Below are 22,300 nucleotides of genomic sequence, written 5' to 3' on the forward strand. Positions count from 1 at the left end.
AAAATGAAACTTAAAATTTACCAAATAAAACCATATCATGTAACTTATCTACGGAAAGAGCTCGGCATGTAGATCATGGATCTATAATCTTCACTCAAATCGGAGATCATATGTAAGATTTATGGAAGGCCAAAAATCATAAAGTTATCCACCCCCCTCTTTAGGGGAAAATGCATCCTTTGACCACTCTTACACCTCTCTTACACACCCACCATTCTTGCACACATGGCGCGCATCTATTTTTCAAAATGTTAATCACCTCCATATTCTCATGGCAAATAAAGAGGCCCTCCTAGACCCCATCCTCTTTCTAATGTTGGGCCAATCTTGAGCCTAGAGACATCATACATGTATGAAGTCTCTAGCCATAGGCCAGACTGAGATTTTAACCAGCCAAGAGACTTCCTTCTGACCCTAGTATCACATCTGTCCTTTTAGACCAGTGCATAGAGGGAATCAAGTCCTTATATACAGTTGTTTGGTTAAGATTAACTCTCTAGTTATATCGACCAACACTGTAGAGCATTTAAGTGAGAATCACTAGTTTGACAAAGAATTGTGGAGTGAAAGTTTTGGAGTACAAAGTACTTCACAAGTTGAGAAAGCGGTTCGAAAGCAGATCAGAGCAAAGAGCAACTGAAAGCAGACTTCTAAGGTAAGAGGTTTGGGTTGATAGTCTTGTGTAAGAAAGTTTTGATGAATTTGAGATTTGGTAGGTGTCTTCAAAGAGAGCGAAGAGTGGTAGGAGATTAGATCAGCTTAGTGTCGACAAAAGAGAGTGTAAAACAAGCAAGGATAGATCTGCTAGCACCAATCATAGAAGAGGGTAGTGATACTGACACCTCTTTTGAAGAATCATATCAATGCATTAGGAAGAGGATGGGGTCTAGGAGGGCCTCTTTATTTGCCATGAGATTATAGCGATGATTAACATTTTGACGAATAGATGTATGCCATGTGTGCAAGAATGGTGGGTGTGTAAGAGAGCTATAAGGATGGTCAAAGGATGCACTTTTCCCCCCAAAAAGGGAGTGGATAACTTTATGACTTTCGGCCTTCCATAACTCGTGCATACAATCTCCGATTTGAGCGGAGATTATAGATCTGGAATCTACACGCCGAGCTCTTTCCACAGGTATGCTACATGATATACTTTTTCCCTCTAGATTTTAAATTTCATTTCGGGGGGAAAATTTGAATTCATATAAACTAGCCATTTTGCTTGTTTAAATTCAAAAGCGGTCCTTTGATTGCTTTCTTAATACTAAAAGTTTGACTCCGTTAAACTGCCAAATAAAGAGGCCCTCCTAGACTCCCTTCTCTTCCTGATGGGATGGCTAACCAACAACTTGGAGGTTTCCAGCAACAAGGGACTATGGGGGGTAGTACCTACCAAAAAACCTTAAACATACCAAAATACACAGAAAGCTTCCTAAATGGAACAAATGCCCATGTATCCCTGATGTATACTGATGTTCAAGGATGTCAAAGGATTGACAATAATCATGGTAGCCGATGATGGTAATAGGTTCCATGTGAGGAGGGAAACCACTACCTCATTGTCAAAGACCCATAAAATTACAATCGGTATGGAGACAATGTAGAAAAAGGGAAGATGGTTATGGAGACCCAAGAATTACCTCCTAAACTCACTCTTTCAGGAGCCTTCTACATTCATGACAAGAGAGTAGAGAGAATAGCTACAATTCAAGAAAATATTGGGATTTACAAGCATGGGGAGGGAAGAGTCACCTCTTATCCCCTGGTGCATGGAACCCCATGTGAATGAATTAATCATAGATAAAATCCTATACTTGTTTTTGTATGATTCTGTAGCTGGAATCCATAATTTTTTTGTCGATAAGTACGGATGAGAATACGAGCCAATTCACCCAAAAGATGTAGGGAGAGTGATAATGCCAAAACTGATGGGGGACAAGCTTTAGAAGAGAAGCAATAGCCCATGGAAACCCCCAACAAGTCTACACATCCGTTCTCAGATGATTACAACACCACAATGCAATCAAATAAATAGCCATTGCCCAACCCTCAAAACTTAAAAACATTGCCACTATCATTTTAAGCATGGCTCAAGTAGTTTGCAACACGAGACCTGAACACAAAAGGGGCTGGATATCAGGCCGTGTCAAGTCTAAAAGCACCACCAAAGCCACCACTCCATCAGAGAGTAGAACAAGAATGCCAAATCCAACCAAGACTGAAGCACCACATTGAGAATGAGAACTAGAAGAAAGGGTCCGAGCAAAGGAACGGCCACTTGCTAGACCAATCAAGAATTATGGATTAGGAGCATCCCTAGGAAAGGAACATGTGCCATATCTTAGGCCAAAAATGCCTCATAGAGAAGGAATGGGGGGTCCTATGTTTAGAATGATGGATCACCGGAGGATCATACCTTCTCAAGTCCAAAAATGGGTTAAGAAGAAATATTCTAGAAATAGGGATCCAAGGGATTACATTGCATCATTTGTGCGTGTCATTAGAGCAAAGGAAGTCCTAGACTTTCTCATGTAGTTCACAGGATTTGGCTCAACTCTAGAGAAGGACGTCGTCACCTGGTTTGATTCCATTGAACGTAGAGATTTTGAGTGAATGGAGGAGGTATTTGATGAGTTTATTGAGGAATTATCTCAAAGAGGGATAACTCATAATACGGTCTTGCAATCTAATCTCAAGAAAAAAGAGGAAGAATCCGTTAGGAAAGAAGCCTTAAGACTAAAACGCTACATAAAATTCTTCCCTGTCAAAGAGTTACCAACTGAGTCCTAGCTCATATCGACATTTATCCAAGGACTGAGAAATGAAAACCTTCAGAAGGATTTTCATAAGAAGAAGAGCTCAACTCTAAACGAGCTGACCAAAGAGGCTCTATAACTAGCAATGTCTACAAGGAAGGTGACTACAAAGATTTAGATGATAATTCTTCATCACTTAGTACAAAAGATGAAGTTGTAAATCAAGAGAGACTTATTGAAGAAGTGCTCAAAAGGATAAGCCCATTTGCTAAGCCACATGCTAAGCAACTCAAGTGGTGTTCCATTGAGCAAAATGGACTAATCATGCGATTGAAGAGTGTTACTACAACAAGGGATATGTAAGAGAGTGACAATATGTTTGAGGACAAACCGAACGGGCACCCACCTGGCTGGACACGTAGCCGGACACCACATTTGTAGTTTATTATTTTGTCGAGCTAGTGTAGTAATACTCTGTGTAAATCCTGATTCCAGAGTAGTGCATCAATTCCCTGAGTTGTAATGATGCCATGATATTTGTAAAGGTCCATGTGAACCGCCCAATGGCCATTTAGAATGCCCTAGGTATAAAGGTCAATAACTTTAATGTGAAAGGAGGCTTATCTTTAGAAGAAGAAGGAGCTCTGAAAACATACAATCAAGCTACGAGCTACTCCAAACTTGTAATCGAATTTTCTAATGATTGGGTAATCCGTTTTCAAATCCGAAACTTGTATTGTGTTCCTCTCTCTCTACTCTTTAAATTAAGTGTAAGCATTGTCAATGTTGTTGTGGTTCGTGACTACACGTCTGTGACCTGTAATTGCAGATTTGAGTGCTTAAATCACTGTTTATAGTCGTGTTGACCATAGGAGAGTGTTCTTAGACCATAGGGTAACATTTCTAGATAGTTCTGTTGTAGTTTGCATGACCTTTTTCATGATGGATCATGATTTTGGTACCTTGTCGATTTGCGACTAGACTTGCTAGGATAGTGCCCTAGGTGTCCTAGATCTCCTCCTAAAGTTTCGTTGTATTTCAAGTTCATTCGAGTGCCAAAATGGCGTGATGACCTAGAGTTGTGAGAAAGGACATAGGTAGATTTTCCCGATCATTGAGTGTTGGTTTGCTTCTTGAGCTAGTGTGTTTGCTTGTTAAGGTTCACTTTGTGAGATTGAGGATCTCATACAGTCTCCGGGCCCCATCTGAGTCACTTTCCCTGATTATTGACATTATGTTAGTGCCAGAAAGCTATGTTGCAGGTGTCCTCGCGGCGACCTGCTAACATTGGCACTGCTGCCAGGGATATGATCCTTAGATGGTGAGTGACCTAGTGCGTATTTAGAGTGTTCTTTTTCTAAGATTTTCTTTCCATTCCATTTACCACCTTAGCAGTGAAGTAGCTAGACACGGGGTTTAGTGCTTGGTAGAGTTTAGAAGTCGAGGACTTGCTAGATCTATTCTTGAGAAGTAAAGAGGGTTGTGAGTGAGATAGCCAAAAGCATTTCATTCTTTGATTTTGTCTATGCTTTTAGAGTGCTGTACCGTTTTTCATTTCAACTTTAATTTGTACCGTTTTGTTTGTTTTTGTTTCATGTTTCATTTCAATACTTAGGAGTAGGGTAAGTAGAAACTACAACCACTAAATTTGGACTAAAAGATTGAGGGAAAAAAGGGTGAAAACCATATTTTGGCAAAAATGACCATAACTCTGAAATTATGAAAATTTGATGGTAGAGACCTCAAAAGTGATTCAAATTAAAAAATTTGTGGATCAAGGGCATCAACATACTCTCTAGAAGCAATCTGGAAAGCCTGGCAAGCTTCTGTGGCGGAACATGGATCGCGATCCATGTACCCCAAAAACCATTTTTGGTGAAAAGTGATCAGCGACATTGAGCATTAGTGGGATACTGCTCTGATTATGTTTGCTTGAAAAAAAAAGGTCAAAAACTACATCAGAATTTATTGTTAGAGCAAAAACAACAAAACAGGCATTGCAAACATAAACTTTGGGATTTCTCAACTTTCTGGGATCCAAATTCAAAAAGGGGTGAGATTTGGCTTCTACAAGGCATAGAGAACCTGCAGAACAAAATCATGAAAAAATGTTGGATAGCGATCCATGTACCTTTTTGACATTTGGGGTTGATATTTGACAAGTGCATCCCTGATATCATTTGGAACAACTTTCCCAAAAGGCACAATGTAAAAAAAAAGAAAAAAGTTGGTCAAAATAGCCAAATACAGAAACTAATCAAAAACCGCGGGGCAGACAAAAAAACTCACTTTTGACTAAGAAAAAGTTGGCCAAATTCAAAAAGATTTGGGGAAGAGTGTCACCATAACATGGACTATAAGTTGACCAAGTTTCATGTCAAAATGTGGTCAAACCTGAATCGCGATCCATCTACCTCATGAAAAAATTGTAAAAAATGTTCGACTAAGATTTGAGCAGTAGGTAGCTGAGACATAGACAAACACTTTTCCCAAAAGAGCTATATACAAAAAAGTTGCAAAAAGTGGTCAAAAGAGCCAAAAACAGAACATTGTCAAAACTATCGCAACAAACTGTAGAAGTCAGATTTGGTAGGGCAAAACTGATCCAAATTCAAAAAACATTTGTGAGCAGTCTACAAACAACTTAAGCTATCAGCACACCAGAGATCAAGTCCAAAAGTGGTGGAACATGGATCACGATCCATGTACCCTTGAGAATTTTTTGGACAGAAATATTTTAAGCTTGTAGCAGAGACCATTGTGAACAAAAGTCCCCACAGAAATTTTGTCAAAAAAGTTCAAAAAGTAGGTGAAAAGAGCAAGAAATTGTTCAAAGAGGAAGACCCTAAAACAGACTTAGGGATTGACTTTTTCCTGGCATAAACAAGTCCAAATCACACAAAACCAACATAGCAATGATCAATGGGCGAAGGGGAAGTTGTGTGCCAAGTTTCAATAGAATCTGACACATAGATACATGGATCACGATCCATGTTCCTTTGTCAGAAATTGATACCAAACTTGTGTCATGTTTAAAGGACATCACAAGGAGCATAGTGGTCTTTTCAAAAGTGAGTTTGGATATCAAAAACCTGTCCAAAAGCCCAAAACTGCAAGGTACTTTGAGCAAGTGCCAGAGCTGACCTAACTTTCAATCCAAAGGTCCATTTTCAAAAATTTTGATACCATAGGATGTCCTAATAATGTTGAATCTGATGGTACCAAGAGAAGTCAATTTGGGCTCCAAACATGGATCGCGATCCATGTACCCATAGTGACAACTTGACTTGAAAATTTCCAGATCATTAGTGTCTACACAAGAAAACATATCCCTAAGTTCAGTTTTGAAAAATAATTGAGAAAATTCGGGTCAAAAGGGAGAAAAACAGGTGACAGACTAAAAAACGCAGTGTAGGCCTAGTATTTGCCATTTGACCTATCAAATCAAGTCCAAATCCAAAAAGATTTGAGATTTAGCTTGTGGACATAGAGTGTAAGAAGCTGCCAAGAGATTAAGTCTAGATGTGGTTGAACATGGATCGCGATCCATGTACCTCTCTCTTGAGAGATTTGAGTGAGTCTTGACCATGACAAATCATCCACCACCAGGGTTCTCTACTCCACTCAGAGACATAAAAAATGATGCAATGCCGACAACAACGGGATTGGGAGAATACCTAGAGGAGAAGCATCCACTGATCAAAAAACCGAACGTGAGATTCATCAAAGCCAATGAGTCCATGAGAGTGCTTAAGAATTACGCTCATGAGGGCTTATATAGATTCACAAATGGGGATCCATACATCTTCTACAGATGTGTAGAACCTAATGCTGGAGATTTGACCACACATAAGAACCTCTATGCATTCATGTATACAGATGCCAATGGAGTTCAAGTTTTAATGGTAGATAAGTATGGAAGAGAGTACAAACTTGTAGACCCAATTGACTTAGAAAAATATACGTACAATGGTACTCCGATCTCTACTTACTTTCATCCAAAAATGATACCAGAGAACACATCAGAGAGGATTCCACCGGGGTTTTCTCCAAGACGAGAGAATAGCACCAAAGGTCTTTCAATGAGACCATGAATTGGTTAGATTAGTGACTGAACCACAACGAATTAGATCATATCAAGTGGCTCAATGTGTTAAGACAAAATACGATGGGTCGAAGGATCCATATGCTCATGTCTCACTCTTCAAACAAGTGTTGAGAGCTGAAAAAATTGCATATTTCCACACTCAATATGAGGGATTTGGGTTAACATTGGAAGGAACAACCTTGACTTGGTTCCAACCATTGAATAGGGATGATTTCCCAAACATAGCACAACTCTTGCAAGAATTCATAGAGGAGTTCTCAAAAAGGGGGATCAAGCACAACACGCTGTCACAAATCTACGCTTCAAACAAAAAAAGACCGAGAGAGTGAAGGAAGCTCTGCTTTGTTTCAAACAATACATCTAGAGATGTCCTCTGAGAGAGCTACCGCAAGATGAGAGGCTATCAGTCCTCTTCATAGAGGGCTTGAGGAATGAAACCCTAAAAAAGGACCTACATTTGAAGGGATGCACGACGTTTGAGCAAGTCTCTAGAGAAGCTCTATATCTAGTTGACAATTGCAAGGCCCACGGAGAGGTGACTGAAGATACAAATAACACGACTAGTAGTGCCTCATCTCCAAAGAGAAAATCAACAAAAAATAGAGATGTTCAAACTCCTTGGGAACCAATCATTGATCAGTGGTCGAGGGGGAAATTAGAAGAATAAACCAAGGCTACATAAAGAACCTGAATGTACGACAATCTCAATTGAGGAGATGTAATACTTGTGGAGGGGATCATCCCACTCCATGGTGTAACACTCAGCCAAAGCCACAACATGTGGTAGGGCAACAACCACCTCTTTTGAATAATGGTAGAGTGGTAGTCAACTACACTCAGCCAACGCATGTGCCACAACCCATGAAAAACCAGTTCTCCTTGGATGCGAATAGGCTCATGTTTATAGCCAATCATGAGTATGGTTCAAAGAACATCCTCACAAAGCAAGAACAACCATTGGTTAGATCACCAACTATGAAACAAGAAGGTCCATGCTATGAGTGTGGAGGTGATCAGTGGGCACAAAGTTGTCCAAACAAGGGTCCACAAATAGAATTATTTGTATTTTGTGAACGTTGTGGGATAGACCATCTACGCCAACACTGTGCTAAGAATCCAGACTAAAAGCAGAAAGCAACAATGAGTGTTGTAGACGTAATGCTTTCTTCAAGAGGATCCGAGGTAGAACCCGCCATTCCTTTAAACATGATGAATCGAAAGAAGCTGCCAAAAACAAACCAAGAATCCACATTGCCTGTTCAAATAGAATTTGAGAACGTATAAGTAAGAACCTTCGAAAGAAGATGATGGAAAGACAAGCGAGACAAAATGAAAGCAAAGAGGCTGAAGAAGAAAGCTGCTTTGGAAACTAAATTGAATCAAACAAGAGAGCAGCTTAGACAAGAGCAAGAAAGGAACAAAAACGCAAAGGGACCTAAAGAGTCAAAGAATAACTTGGGAGGTTCAGTCTTGGTCGACAAAGTGTTTGAACCTTTGGATGCGATCTTGAAAGCTTATGATGCTAGGTTAAAGAACAACCAAACCCAAGAGGATAGATGGCTGACATATCCTCATCCAGGGTATGAAAAAGAGAGGTTGCAAATGTGCAAGGAGATCATCCAAAAGGCCCAAGTTCTTATGGAACCACATGTTCCAGATGCTCCAAAAATAGAGGTGCTAATCCACGATAAAGTCCAAGAATTGGAGAGCCAGGGTATTATAAGCAGAGACCAGGAAGAGCCGGGAGTTGAGGCACCTTTAGATACAAGGGAAGTAGCCAATATCACAGATGGGGTGGGCTCACAAGCAGTGATGCCTATTCCGAAGTTAGAAGAACCGTGGCCACAATCCTTGTGGGAATCAATCAGAAACCAAAAATATGGTAGTGCTACTTTACGGTCAGCACCTATCCTTGAGATAAACATGGATCATGATTTTTTCCTAGGAGATATACGATCTCTATATGGGGATGCCGGGTCTGTCGCATTTGAAGTGAGTAAACCACACTTTCTAAAGACTTTGCCATCTTTCATAGGAGAATTTGAGACAAAATTAGAGGTTAAAATGGTACCTTCTCAGTGGAAAGCGACACCAAAAATGATGGATACCAAGAGCCTGCATGAATTGATGTCTTCTCCTATACAATGCACACTTTATCTCTCACTACTACTAAAAATTAGACCGCATCTATGGGGCCAAATGGGCAAAAACCTGGAAAAGATGGGCTTGAAAATCCCTTCACATGACCAACTTGCTGAAGAAAACATAGATGACACCTCGCCTAAGAAGCCACAGCCAAAGCCAGTACCAGTAAATAAGGTGGGTGACTACTGTGAAGGAGAAGAAGGAAACACCACCTTACCACTTGAGTACAAAGGCGTAAAGACGGTTGCTATATTAGATAGTGGGACAGGAATTGCCATTGCAACCAAAGAAATATGGAAAAAATGGGGAAAGCCTACTCTTAGGAAAACTCGAATGAAACTGAAATTAGTGGATGGATACATGGAGAAACCAATTGGAATATTAGAAAAAATCATTGTATCCTCATGTGGCATCGAGTATGAGCATACCTTTGCCATAATCAATTTTGACAAGAGTAGCAACTTTGATATTATATTGGGCAGACCATTCGTGCGTCAGCTCAAAATGGTAAAAGACTGGGGCTATGACTATATCTACTTGAGACACAAAGAGGTCACGACGAAAATCAATGTCAAAGATCATAGTTATAGAGATATAGAGTGAACCCCAGGGGAAGAATTAAACTCCACAACTGATTTTGAAAGCAAAGCGCATATTTGGATATACGGAGCTCCTAAGATTGGAAGTCTTAGAAAGGGAGATTGCATCCTAGAGCGTTCAGTAGAAGATGAGGCATATGTACCAGAGCCATTTCCATAGGATTTATTTGAACCCTTTGGATGGAATCAAATACTGGCGACTCTTGATGGGTGTGTGAATAAGGTGACCTTGACCAAATTTTGCGATGAAGATGGGTTTGATATAACTCCCTTGTTTACGATAAAGATGTTGAAGGAAGCTAATGAGGTCTATGAGTGTGAAAGCAGAAAAGGTGAAACAGATAGCTACGTCATGGAGCAAGAGGCTAAAGTACACATGAAAGAAGCAGAGCAACAACGAAGAATCGTCACATACCTGAAGAAGCAGATCATTGACATACCTGAAGAATCGTCACATGCCGTTTCAAAGAAGCCGACTCCAAAAAAAAAATTCAAATGAAGGAAAAAAGTTTCCAAATTCAACGTGAAATGTTAAAAAAATGCAAGATCAAAAGAAGAACATGGACAAGAAAGAAGATCGATTGTCTCCTACGATGATCAAATTCAACATATGCAGGGAAACAGAACTCAAAATCACATGTTCAGCTATGATAGATCCAGAAGCAGCAAAGAATCTAATGACATATGGAACTTGGATCATGATGGGAAAGCCGCCAATCATAGAGCTAGAGGAGATCATGTACACAAGTTCGAAAATTCCAATTCCTAGCTTCAGAGTGGCAGAAGACGTACTCAAGTTGTGTACTGGGGAGTACAAGGATACTTTCCACATAATCGACTCCCATCACATCAAAGAGAGTCTGGTCTTGACAGAAAGCTGGAGGAACATCTTCTTTTAACCACAAGGAAAATCTTCAACAACAACACCATCAAAAGCCCCAAAAACACCTCAAGTCAATGCAAAAAAGGAGCAACCAAGCATAGCAGAAAAAGGTAAAGCAAAGGTAAACACTACAGTATATCAAACTTGCAAGACGACTTTACCTTCAACGAGCCTCCATCAAACTTCCCGTGAAGCCTCTACATCAAGAGCCACATCATCAACAATGCAATGGAAACCAAAGCAAAAAGTTTATCAACCAAAGTTTCCATTACAAAAAAGCATCAAGAAGAAGGCAAAGAAAATCAAGCAAGTGTTGGTATCCAAAGAACACATCAAAGTCAACGACCCAATTTGGATACATGAAGCATAAGTTCAACTTTAAGAACAAAAGGTGACAGGGTGGGTAGCATCAAATGAGTCAATCACTGCTCAGGGATACTTCCAAGGAAACGCTAATGTTTGGGCCAAAAAGCCTAAAGTAATAGCCTGGACCTACCCACCTCAACCAACGTGTTCTACACAGAACAAGATGCACTATAAATGCAAGACAAACAACTCAACCAGGAGAAAGAACTACTACAAAAGGCAAAAGCGAACATGAAAGCAACAAACAATGTGACAAGTTTGGGTACCAAAGTTAGACCTCGACGAAGCTACCCAACACAAACAGGTGAGGCAGTAGATGATTCTAGTGAAGCTACTCAACACACAAGGATTTTATGAAGGTAACACTCAAATATGGTTACCAAAAAGTGTAGCTCAATCCGGAACAACCAGGAGAAATCATGCAGCATAAGCTTCTACCCAAAGGCAAGCAATGATAACCAACAGCCAATAGAAGCCAATTGCAACCAAGGTTGCTGCAATCTCTAGATGGATACCTTGTCATCAACTCCAAAATCAAGGCTTCTACAATGGAAACAATCAGTTATGGCTACTGAAGCCTAGTGTCCATCAAATTATAGAAGAAGATAAAAATTATGCCAAAGATGGTCACACAAGGACCAAAAACAAGATGGGTTCCAAAATTGCTCGTGGAAACTCAAACACAAAGAACCCACACACAGATGCAACCGCTTCTCATGGGAGATAAAGCAAAGGCTCCATCGATCTCTACAACAGCTGAAGAACTTGTTTCACAAAGTAGTGACAACATAGAACAAGCAAGTCAAGAGGAGCCAAAATATGCCTTGACAAAATGGTGGCATCCAAAGACCAACACAATGGAAGAGGCCTAAATTTCCAAAACTTATGGAAGTGGGTTTCTGGCCTTGAACAGGTAAACCCAAGTCGCCATATAAAATACATGGCATAAAAGTCAGATTCGGACAGCTAAGCCACTAAATGAGCGAGGCACTAGTCCCAAACCTTCATGTAATATGCTTTGTGGTCTAAGAGTCTTAGTTATTCTAGGTATTGCTCCGACTGGAAGAGTTGAGTATAATTACGTTGTGTCTCTCATGCTGGTATAGGTGAGCATAAGAGTCGAAGTCATTGTAGTATAGTGGTAAGTGAAAGAGGAAGTCCAAAAGACACTCACACACTCATCATAGTGAGGAATGAGTGGAGAAGCTTCTACATTGAAAACCCTTCTTGGAAACGTGGAAGCTATTGAGACATCCTTTGATGTCACATGTGCTACATTTGTTCCTTGAAGCACTCATCAACTCCATCTCTTACACTACATGCTTTTGTTCGATAAATTTCAAATAAGCATATAGAGTGTCCCATAATTGGCACTTGCATTAGACACTCTTCCTTTGTTTCTCCCAAGCACTCACCTTGCATGACAGGTACTTCAAGTCCAAATGCTCAACTCCAATAAGAGCGTATACCAAAGGCACTTTTTTTTCCCACCGGGTTTTTTCCCTTTGGTCATCCAGGTTTTAAGACCCTAATCTAGAAACCCTCATCATTGACTTCTTGTATATATTCCTTCTACATCAACAATAAGGAAAGGGCTACCCAAATCAATTGACAACAACTTGGGGAAAAAATTGCAAGTCTGCATATAATTATCAAGAGCATCTTTTATCTTCAAGGGTGACAATGATGCTCCATCAAACAATGGCAAGTCTAAGAATGGCCTACAACAAAAAGCAATGAAAAATTCAAGCGAGCTATCCACAACAATCAAACGTAGCTCACAAAGTGCTTCAACATTAGTGACCTATTGCAGACAACTCAAATTGTAGTGGACATGGAAAACAGACGCAACATAAAGTCCACGCCACAAAGGAATCAGTTCTACAAGCTTAAACACATCAACATCCCTCTTCACAGCGATGAAGACTAGCAACAAAGAGGAGAAGGCACAACAAGAAGATAAGTTGCCTGAACAATCAAGCTCAAATCACGTATCAACAACACGGAAGATATGAATCACTCAAGGAAGGGGGGAGCGTCATCAACAACAAAGCACTTCCCAAGCTGAAGACCAACCTTCAGGACAATGCTGAAGATAACCCTATGACAAGACTGCACAAGGTTGTGTCAAGGGACGACACGAATTAGGAAGGGGGGGAATATTTGAGGACAAACGGAATGGGCACCCACCTGGCCGGACATGTAGCCGAACACCACATTTGTAGTTTATTATTTTGCCTAGCTAGTGTAGTAATACTCTGTGTAAACCCGGAATCCAAAGTAGTGGATCAATTCCCTGAGTTGTAATGATGTCATGGTATTTGTAAAGGTCCATGTAAACCGGCCATTGACCATTTAGAATGCCCTAGGTATAAAGGTCAATAAATTTAATGTGAAAGGAGGCTTATCTTTAGAAAAAGAAGGAGCTCTGAAAACGTGTGCTCAAGATTCGAGCTGCTCCAAACTTGTAATCGACTTTTCTAATGATTGGGTAATCCATTTTCAAATCCAAAACTTGCATTGTGTTCCTCTCTCTTTGCTCTTTACATTAAGTGTAAGCATTGTCAGTTTTGTTGCGGTTTGCGACTACACGTCTGTGAGCTATAATTGCAGATTTGAGTGCTTCAATCATTGTTTATAGTCGTTTTGACCATAGGAGAGTGTTCTTAGACCATAGGGCGACATTTTTGGATAGTTTTGTTACAGTTTTTAGGACCTTTTTCATGATGGAACATGATTTTGGTACCTTGTCAGATTGCAACTAGACTTGCTAGAATAGTGCCCCTAGGTGTCCTAGATCTCCTCCTAAAGTTTCGTTGCATTTTGAGTCCATTCGAGTGGAGTGATGACCTAGACCTGTGAGAAAGGAGATAGACAGATTTCCCCGATCATTGAGTGTTGGTTTGCTTGTTGAGCTAGTATGTTTGCTTGTTAAGGTTCACTTTGTGAGATTGACGATCTCATAGAGTCTCCGGGCCCCATCCGAGTCACTTTCCCTGAGTATTGACATTATGTTTATGCTGCAGACGTCCATCGTGGCGACCCACTAACACAATATGGCCCACTAGCCCAAGTAGTACCACCTCAAGTACCACCAATGCCTAGGTACCCAATAGAAAATTTACCAAGACCATTGGGGGTTGAACGACCACAACTAGTTTTGGGGCAACAACCACCTCACTCAGTTTCTTGAAGGGTTGCTCATAAGCATTTTGCATGAGACTGAGCTCCTAGGTTTTATTTTAAGATCAAAACATAAATATAAATCTCTATTTGTCAAATTTTTCTTTGTTAGCCCCCTTGTTGCAAAGCCCTGCTTGTCGGTCTTGCTTCCACTCTGCACTGGTCGCCCATCCAACTCTTCTCTGTAGACACCACGGTTTGTCGACTCCTCTTTTTTTTTCCCGGGCTTGGCCTGCAAACTGCTTGGTGTTCTTTTTCTCTCTTCACCTGGTCGTAGGTTCGCCCTCCACTTGTTGCTTTTGGCCTGGTTTCTCCTCTACTCCTTGCCCCAATACTCGGGGGATTCACTATTAGTAATGGAGGGATGTCACCTGCGTGCATCCAAATTAGAGAAACCCCACTATATACAATATCTTACATGCTGACCTACCCCCTACATATGGATAAGATATGGACGTTCTCACAATGAGCCGTCCCCCCTCATACGGATTTCGTACGAAATGTAATGACCCATTATTTTATGTATACCAGTAACATGACAATTTAGAAGCGCATGACATATAACCTCGTGATTGAGGTTCTAAGCTCGATATTGACTAGGTGCATAAGTGTGAGCCTTGAGGATTTTTCTTAAACAAAAAGACCTAACTAAAGAGGAAGAGGACTGTGGATAGATTGCATTCAATTGAGTGTGGAAAGACCCCCTAGTAGGGAAGAAAATGCATATCTTCAAGATTAAAAGACCTTTCTTTGGGCTTAGCAATGAAAAAACAAATCACTAACAAACTAGAACTTCTATGGAGTAGAACAAGTCTACCATTACTATTTAACAAACTGATTGGATGCTAGTGAGCCACGTGCCAACCAAAGATTCCTTACTATTCTTGTCAAAGCTTCTCGCACACTAGCGAGCATCTTGTTGGCCTACCATGGATAGTGCCTATCCTATAGTAATCTGACTTGTTCTATCCAAGTCTATGAAGCAAGGAGCTTATGACACCTTCTCATCTATCCACCTCCTTGTCCTTCCCCTCATAGTAGCATCTTCTTCGCTCTCTTCATCCTTGTTGTGCTACATTTCAACTTGGGATTTTTGTTCTGGAAACAAATTAAGGGGGCATATTTTCTCCATAACACAAAGAGGAGAAGCTTCAGCCTAGCTAGTGGATGGATGACCATGTGACAACTGGAGGCAAGTGCAGCGGAGCAGGTAGTGGACAAGATGGAAAATATCCCAAGCACGTAGGCGGGAATCCCTAGTACTTTGTATGGCCTCAAGTTGCTCTCCATATAAGCCAGATCCTTGCAACACTTCGAGCATGCAGCCACCTTGACATGACTTGTCAAAGCTGATCATGGCAGAGAACATCGGAATGGCAACTATAAACTCTTAAAGTATGTTGCAAGAGTGACCATAAAAAAAGGCCATTCATGCTTCATGGGAAGCTTTGAGATTCTAGTGGCAATGGGGCATTATCATCTTCACCTTCGAAGGTTTGTGTAAAATGCTATAGCTTGTTGCTGCGGCAATACTCTAGCATGTTTCCAAACTTATGAACAATGGTGCTCACATATTTCTGGCCTACACTGAATACAAGTGATGGCATTGAGTGCCGCTTAGAGATGATCATGGGCATCCTATAGGTGACAATAACAATACGTGAAATGGGAATGGAGATGGCAGTGATCATATTGCTTATCATGGAGATAAAGAAGATTGCAACTAAATAAAAAATGTTGCGTACAAGAAAGTTACCTTGCCAAACTTGATGAGTAGACGTTTCTCTTGATTGCAACTATGGAAAGATTCCTAACTAGTACCATGCATTTGAAAAGCCCATAGTAGATCCAAAATAACATTTGTCAGACCTAATCCTACACCTTCTCCTGAACTCTGTAGCGCTTGCAATGCTTTATCAAATGCCGGAGTGGTGGCATGGAGAAACGTGGGCCTAGAGCTCTAGAAAGTTTCTACCCGACAAGAATTGCAACCATTTTTTTTCAAACACAATGACATCGGAATATTGATGCTACTGGACGCAGAGAAAACACCTTCTCAACAAGATCTTGTGGCAGGTTATCCCAAATGCTGGAAGAAGTAGCGCCTCTCTTCCGATGGTTTATGACTTCTACCTGTTGCTCTGAACTACCTATCAATTTGTCTCAGTTGGAACCCATTTGAGGAGCCCTAGCAAACTAGATCATGAGTCACACATGCGCTCTTCTATGCGTCGAACACATCAAAAAATGGTGTCATTAGTGTGAGCTTCATTCAAATTATCTGCATCAAAATGGTAACATAAGTAAAGTGCGCATGCTAGTACTACTTGCAATGCTGCCTAAACATATCGACATGGAAAAGACCTAGTGACTTGTGAGGCGCCCACCTGCAGAAATCACATCAAAGTACCTTCAAGCCCTTGATCCTCACAGCCAATGGAATCCAACACCGGAAACAATACATTGAGGTGTAGGAGCATGACATCTGGCTGGAACAAAGGGTGCCTAGATCAATGGCGAGGGTAAGGTGCCTGACATTTCAGAGACGTAGGACCCAAAAGCGAAAATGCAATGAATACCTTGATGGGACCTAAAAGATGACAAGCTATGGATTTGAGGTAGCTTGCTTTTATAGAGGAGAAGCAGACGAGGGGATTCGAGAGAACAGGTCAAGAAATTTGTAAGCAACAAACAGCACCGAGAGAGATAGAGACCGACCCCTTGGATTGATTTTCCCTTTACTCCGATCACCTGAGTGTGAGTGTGAGAGAGAGAGAGAGAGAGAGAGAGAGAGAGAGAGAGAGAGAAAGGCCATGATGAAGGAAGGAAAAGGGGGCACGTACATGGTAGAGATGGCTAAAGATGGCAATGGGTGTGTGCAACTGTGCCTAGCAACAAGGGGGGCGGGGGGTTCCAAGGCAATGGTAGGTAGTGTTTTGATGTTTCAAAAAAAAAAAATTCACAACATACAAAAGCACCTTCTGGGTAGGTTCCAAGGGTAAAGTTTTCAAAATAGACAGTATTAGTTGCAATTGAAGTTATATAACTCTATTTTCTTGATTTTTCAAACTAGTTTTCTCCTTCTCCCACTCCTTTTGACTGGCGGTTTTGAATTTTCAACGGGCTCAAGACTAAGCCGAGGCACATTTTTCTTGAACACTCGAAGTCACATTGCACAACTTAGCTGATGCTCTCTCTCTCTCTCTCTCTCTCCCCATCAAAACAACCATTGTATTTAAGGTGGCGCAAGTAGTTGTATGTACTCCCTATGTAGCTCCCCCGCCCCCGCCCCTCCCTTATGTATACAGTATGAGTATGAAATAACGAGGGTCTACCCCTATTGTATACACTTATGTAAAAAATTCAAAAAACCCCCTCTTGTGCACTCACATGGTATCATACAGAAAAACACAGTGAATCCCCCGGGCCCCAATATAGTGGCCTTCGTTTTCTCTACAGATGATGCTCTACCAATGATGCCCTACTCTTTTACTCGCCACCTGTGGCTTTTATTCACATTGCTGCTTGCTATTTTTGGCTACTCGTAGCTTGCCTTGCTTTATTTTTAGCTTCAAATTGTAAGCGACCATTCCCATTGCCTTAGTGGTGGCCATTGCTGTTAAGCCTCAAACTCCCACCAAATGTGGCTTACATCTTATCCAAGAGGGTTGTAACCAAAGCATTGCCAGGTACCTCATTTTCCTCCCACAACCAATAAATGATTAGAGCCTCCTTTTGCATATCAACCAAAGCATTGCTAAACACAATCATCAAGGTGCAAGCATAAGAAACTTTATTCAAGAAAAAGCTTCCCTCCCAATCTAGTAAGCATAATACCGCAATCGATGTGCTCCAAGAAACAACATCCTGAATATGAAGCTCCTCAAGAAGGTTTTGTGCTTTTGTGAGCTCTTCACCTTTGGCTTGTATACTAACCAAGCATCACTAAGTACAACACTTGACATACATATCTACCAAAGCATTGAGGGACCAAAATATTAATGTTGTCAAGCATCTCCCTGTAAGCTTTCTCACTCCAAAATCAATAGCCAATGCATTATAAAATAATCTTCACATTTGAATGCTTAAATCACCTTTTTTTTAATGTTTTGACCATAGGATAGTGTTATTAAACCTTATGAAGACCTATTTGGATGTTTTGCTGTAGTATCTGTGTCTTGGATCATGATAGATCGTGATCCATGTACCCTATCAGAATGCAACCAAACTTTGTAGACTTGCCAAATTAGGCCATCTGAAGCTTCTCTTAAAGTTTCGTGATGATTCAAGTCCGTTTAGTTGATGAAATGGCGTGATGACCTAGAGCAGTGAGAAAGGACATAGGCAGAATTTTCAATCATTGAGTGGTGATTTAATTGTTGGGTTGTTGCATTTGCTTGTTAGGTTCACTTCTTGAGAACTAACAACCTCAAAGGGTCTCTGTTCCTCATTTGAGTCACTTCCTTAAAGTATTGACATATTGTGCTAGTGCCAAATAGCTATGCTACAGAAGTCAAATTGAGGCAACTCACTAATAGTGTGCCTCTCATTGGTGATCACCCAATCACTTACCATGCACCTACACGACCAATAAGCCCAGTGCATGGTTAAAAATACTACAAAAAATAAGAATGAAATCATGGATTAACACGCCTCAATTCCTCATGTAAATTCCATCCTTAAAATCTACGAGTGTGCAAGCTGGAGTAGGTTCCAAGGATGGTAAGAAATAATAAACATCTTGATGAGAGTAGTGGCCCATGGATGTGCTCACAATAAAGATGTTTAGTTGAATGATAATTCACATGTACTTTGCAATGATGTGTGCATGATGTGACATTGTGAGCATGACAAAACAAATTTTGACCTTTCTTGATTGGTCAATCAATACGTGGCTTGATATCATAGGTAAATGGCTCAATTTGAAGTGTAATACAAAATTTTCATTTAAAGCAAGCACTAAAATGATCACAACCCTCACAAATCTTGCAATGCATATGCATTCCATGAAAACATGGTCAAATCATTACAAGAAAATGCACAAAATTTGAATGCTCACTTTCCTCATACTCTCATATACTCATGCTCACACTCTCTCATGCTCCTCATATTCTCATTGAAGATAAGAGGGCTTCAAACTTCAACTCACACAAATGCTCATCAATTGTCTCTTTGATAAGCTAGTCACTAATGCACTCTCCATTGATCATTTTTTAAGCTCACAAAGCCATGCATAGAAGAGAGAGAACTCTCTTCTTGATGTCATCACTCCTGCCAAACACAAATCCCCTTTAGCCAAAGCGCTATGTTATTTGCAAATCCCAATGATTTTTTTAATCTTTATTTTTATTCATTATGATGAAGTTTTAATTGCTGGGGTAGTCCATGGTCGGTAGATGTTCTTCTTGGAGAGATTCATGAAGACTTTAAAAGGGTTCGTTCATCAAAGGGCTCGCCTCGAGGGTAGCATGGATGAAGAATGGCTTGTGAAAGAGTCTCTTGTTCTCATCAGTGATTTTTTGGGTTCAATTGATCTAGAGATGCTCCAAATGTGGACTACTGAGGTCAACATCAAGGTGACAGAGGATGAGCTACAGGGACAAGGCATCATAAGAAAGATGGATATCACAATTCGGGAAAAGGTTATTTAGAGATTTTGTCTTCTCAACTCAAAAGTCATGCAAAAGTGGCTAGAGAGGTACGAAGAGGAAAAGAAACAATGCTTGAAAGCTTGGTTCAGGGTCATCCCACATGGGCAAAGTTGTCCAAGGCCTACCGGGTACATATGCTGCAAGGGAGCACCCATAGAGGTTAGCTGAGGGTGTGAGGAGCTTGTTGAGCTTGATGGCAATGGCCCCTTGCCTGTGGGCGATGCTCTAGTGGCGATTTTGAGATGTCAAGGGTGGTGCTAGTGGCCATGATTCTATGGGAGGTTGGTAGTAGTGCCGTCCGTCGCGCGTATTCATGTGATGACATGGCAGGCCACGTGACCCGTTCTCATGCCCAACCCTTTTGAGAGTAAAGGGAAAGGCCGTCGGTGCCTCTCACTTAAGGGACTGAACATGCACGGTGTGAAGCTCAAAAAAGCCGCTAAAAGAGGGGCCTTCACATGTAGTCGGGAGGCCAAAAATAGGTGGGGAGCTATAAGAAGGAGGGTACACACGCCCAAGGGGGCAATTTTTTTAAGGCATTAGGAGGTTTTTTTCAGAGGGCAAGGAGTCGAAGAAGAAGAGGAAGGGGCAAGCATGAAGAAGAGGAGAGGGGAAGGTCTCTCTTAACAGTCACGTAAAAGAGAACTCGCTCGCTCTCTCTCTCTCTCTCTCTCTCTCTCTCTCTCTCTCTCTCTCTCTCTCGGACATTGAAGTATTAAAGGAGGAGGTTGTGGGGAAGCAGTGGACAGGATCTTGGATCCATATTTCTCTCTCACTCTCTCGGAGGGAGAAGGGAACAGAAAAAGAACAATTTGATTAGGAAGCTTTTCATTTGGGAAGCGTCTAGCACGGGATTCAAGAGCAAAGGAGCAGTGCAAGGTAGGTGTTTTACTTGGCAATTAGGACTTTCTTCTATCGTGTCTGGGTTATTTGAAAAGGGAATTTTAAGTCAACAAGCATATTAACGTTGGCATATGCAGCCAATTTGTATAAAGGGTTCTAGATATCTGTTTAATGGAAACATCTTCTAATTGCTAGCTTCAACTAAGTGTCGATATCTTGTCTCAATTTATTTTAAACCATTAATTATATTTTGATATGTGATGTTCTTTTGCAATTCTCTCTAAGCATCTCTATATCGTCTTATTAACACTAAATCGGCCTTAACCTCACTGGTTTCGCTTGGTTTACATTTGGAGTGCTTATCTGTCTACAGCCAAAAGCCCCTTTCCCGATCGATCTTGGAGAGACGTGCACTCCAACAATTTGGTGAACCCAATGCAAAAATGATCAAGGTAGATGGAAGTATCAATGTTGGCAGGCCAAGATAATGGTATGCAGCAACTAATGCAGTAATTTGTTGCACTTATGCATCAATAGCATCTGCACCATCAACAGATGATGACTCAAAGTTCAGAAAGGAAAATGGAAGCTCAGATTCATGAAGCTAGACAAGCAGTGAGTTACAAATAAATTGGGGCGCTTTGAAGGTCGTGACATTTCTAAATTTTGCAAAGTTTATGAGCAGGTTATGGAAGACAAGGGAGCAGAGGAGCATGGTGCAGTGGAGAATTTCGTTCTCATTGTCGTGCATGAATTATGTGCACGGATTGAGGAATCAAGAACTGCACATGGTGCTACATTGGTGGCATTTAAACAATCTCTCAAAGATGAATATTTTCTTGAAGATAAGGAGCACGTTACAAAGAAGAGATTTTTGAAGTGGGTGCAGTAGCATAATAAGGGGCTATCTACTCCTGAATTTTTAAGAGAATTTGAAAAGAGATTTTACCAATTTTCTGCAACCAAACGGGCTGCTCTTAATTGGGAGAAAGTAGAACTTTTTGTGCAAGCTGCAGATCCAAAATTGCAAAAAAGCTTAGTGGATGTCCTTGAGGATCCCTCAAGGGAATTGGGGCTAAAATCAAATTGGAAATGAGTGATTGAAGCGTGGTGAAATGGTAAAAAAGAATGGATAAGTTAGTTGGAATTAATGCAGATGTTGGAGAAAAGGAAGAAGATATTCTTGTACCAATAAAGGAGAAGATTCCGAAGCTAGAGGAGTCGTTCATGGATAAACTTGTGAAGGGGATCCAAGAATTGAACATTAATTTGAAAGTTGCGAAGCTTGAAGAGCAAGGTTCATTCTCGATCAAGACAAAGCGGTCCACAAAGAGAAAGTGGGAGTCAAAATTGTTTGTTGTGTGACAGTCTTGATCATGTCAAGAATGAGTGCGAGGAATTTACTGAAACTAAGCGTAAAGATGTGGTTTTTGGGAAAGATGGCCTAATACACTTGCAAGAAACAGATTTTCCTCTAAAGACCAAATATGGAAGAGGTGGAATGAAGAAAAGCATGGAAGAGATGTTGTAGGAACACCATGCGAGTGTAGCTGAAGTAGTGACTTACAGTGTGCAGATTGAGGATAAAAATATAGCAAAAACCAATTGAAGGTTCTAGCAGGAATGGGACCTTTTGGCCGTATGCTATGACGATAACAAAGAAAGAAAAAATTGTGTATCAACAGTTGTGTCAAGTGGGAAATTGTATTAGAAAGACTATTGGGTGGGAAGACCCTATAGATTCCCTCTCGGTACATGCATACATA

This window comes from Adiantum capillus-veneris, chromosome 22 (genome assembly GCF_014529385.1).
Source record: "Adiantum capillus-veneris isolate H3 chromosome 22, ASM1452938v2, whole genome shotgun sequence".
Taxonomy (NCBI): domain Eukaryota; kingdom Viridiplantae; phylum Streptophyta; class Polypodiopsida; order Polypodiales; family Pteridaceae; genus Adiantum; species Adiantum capillus-veneris.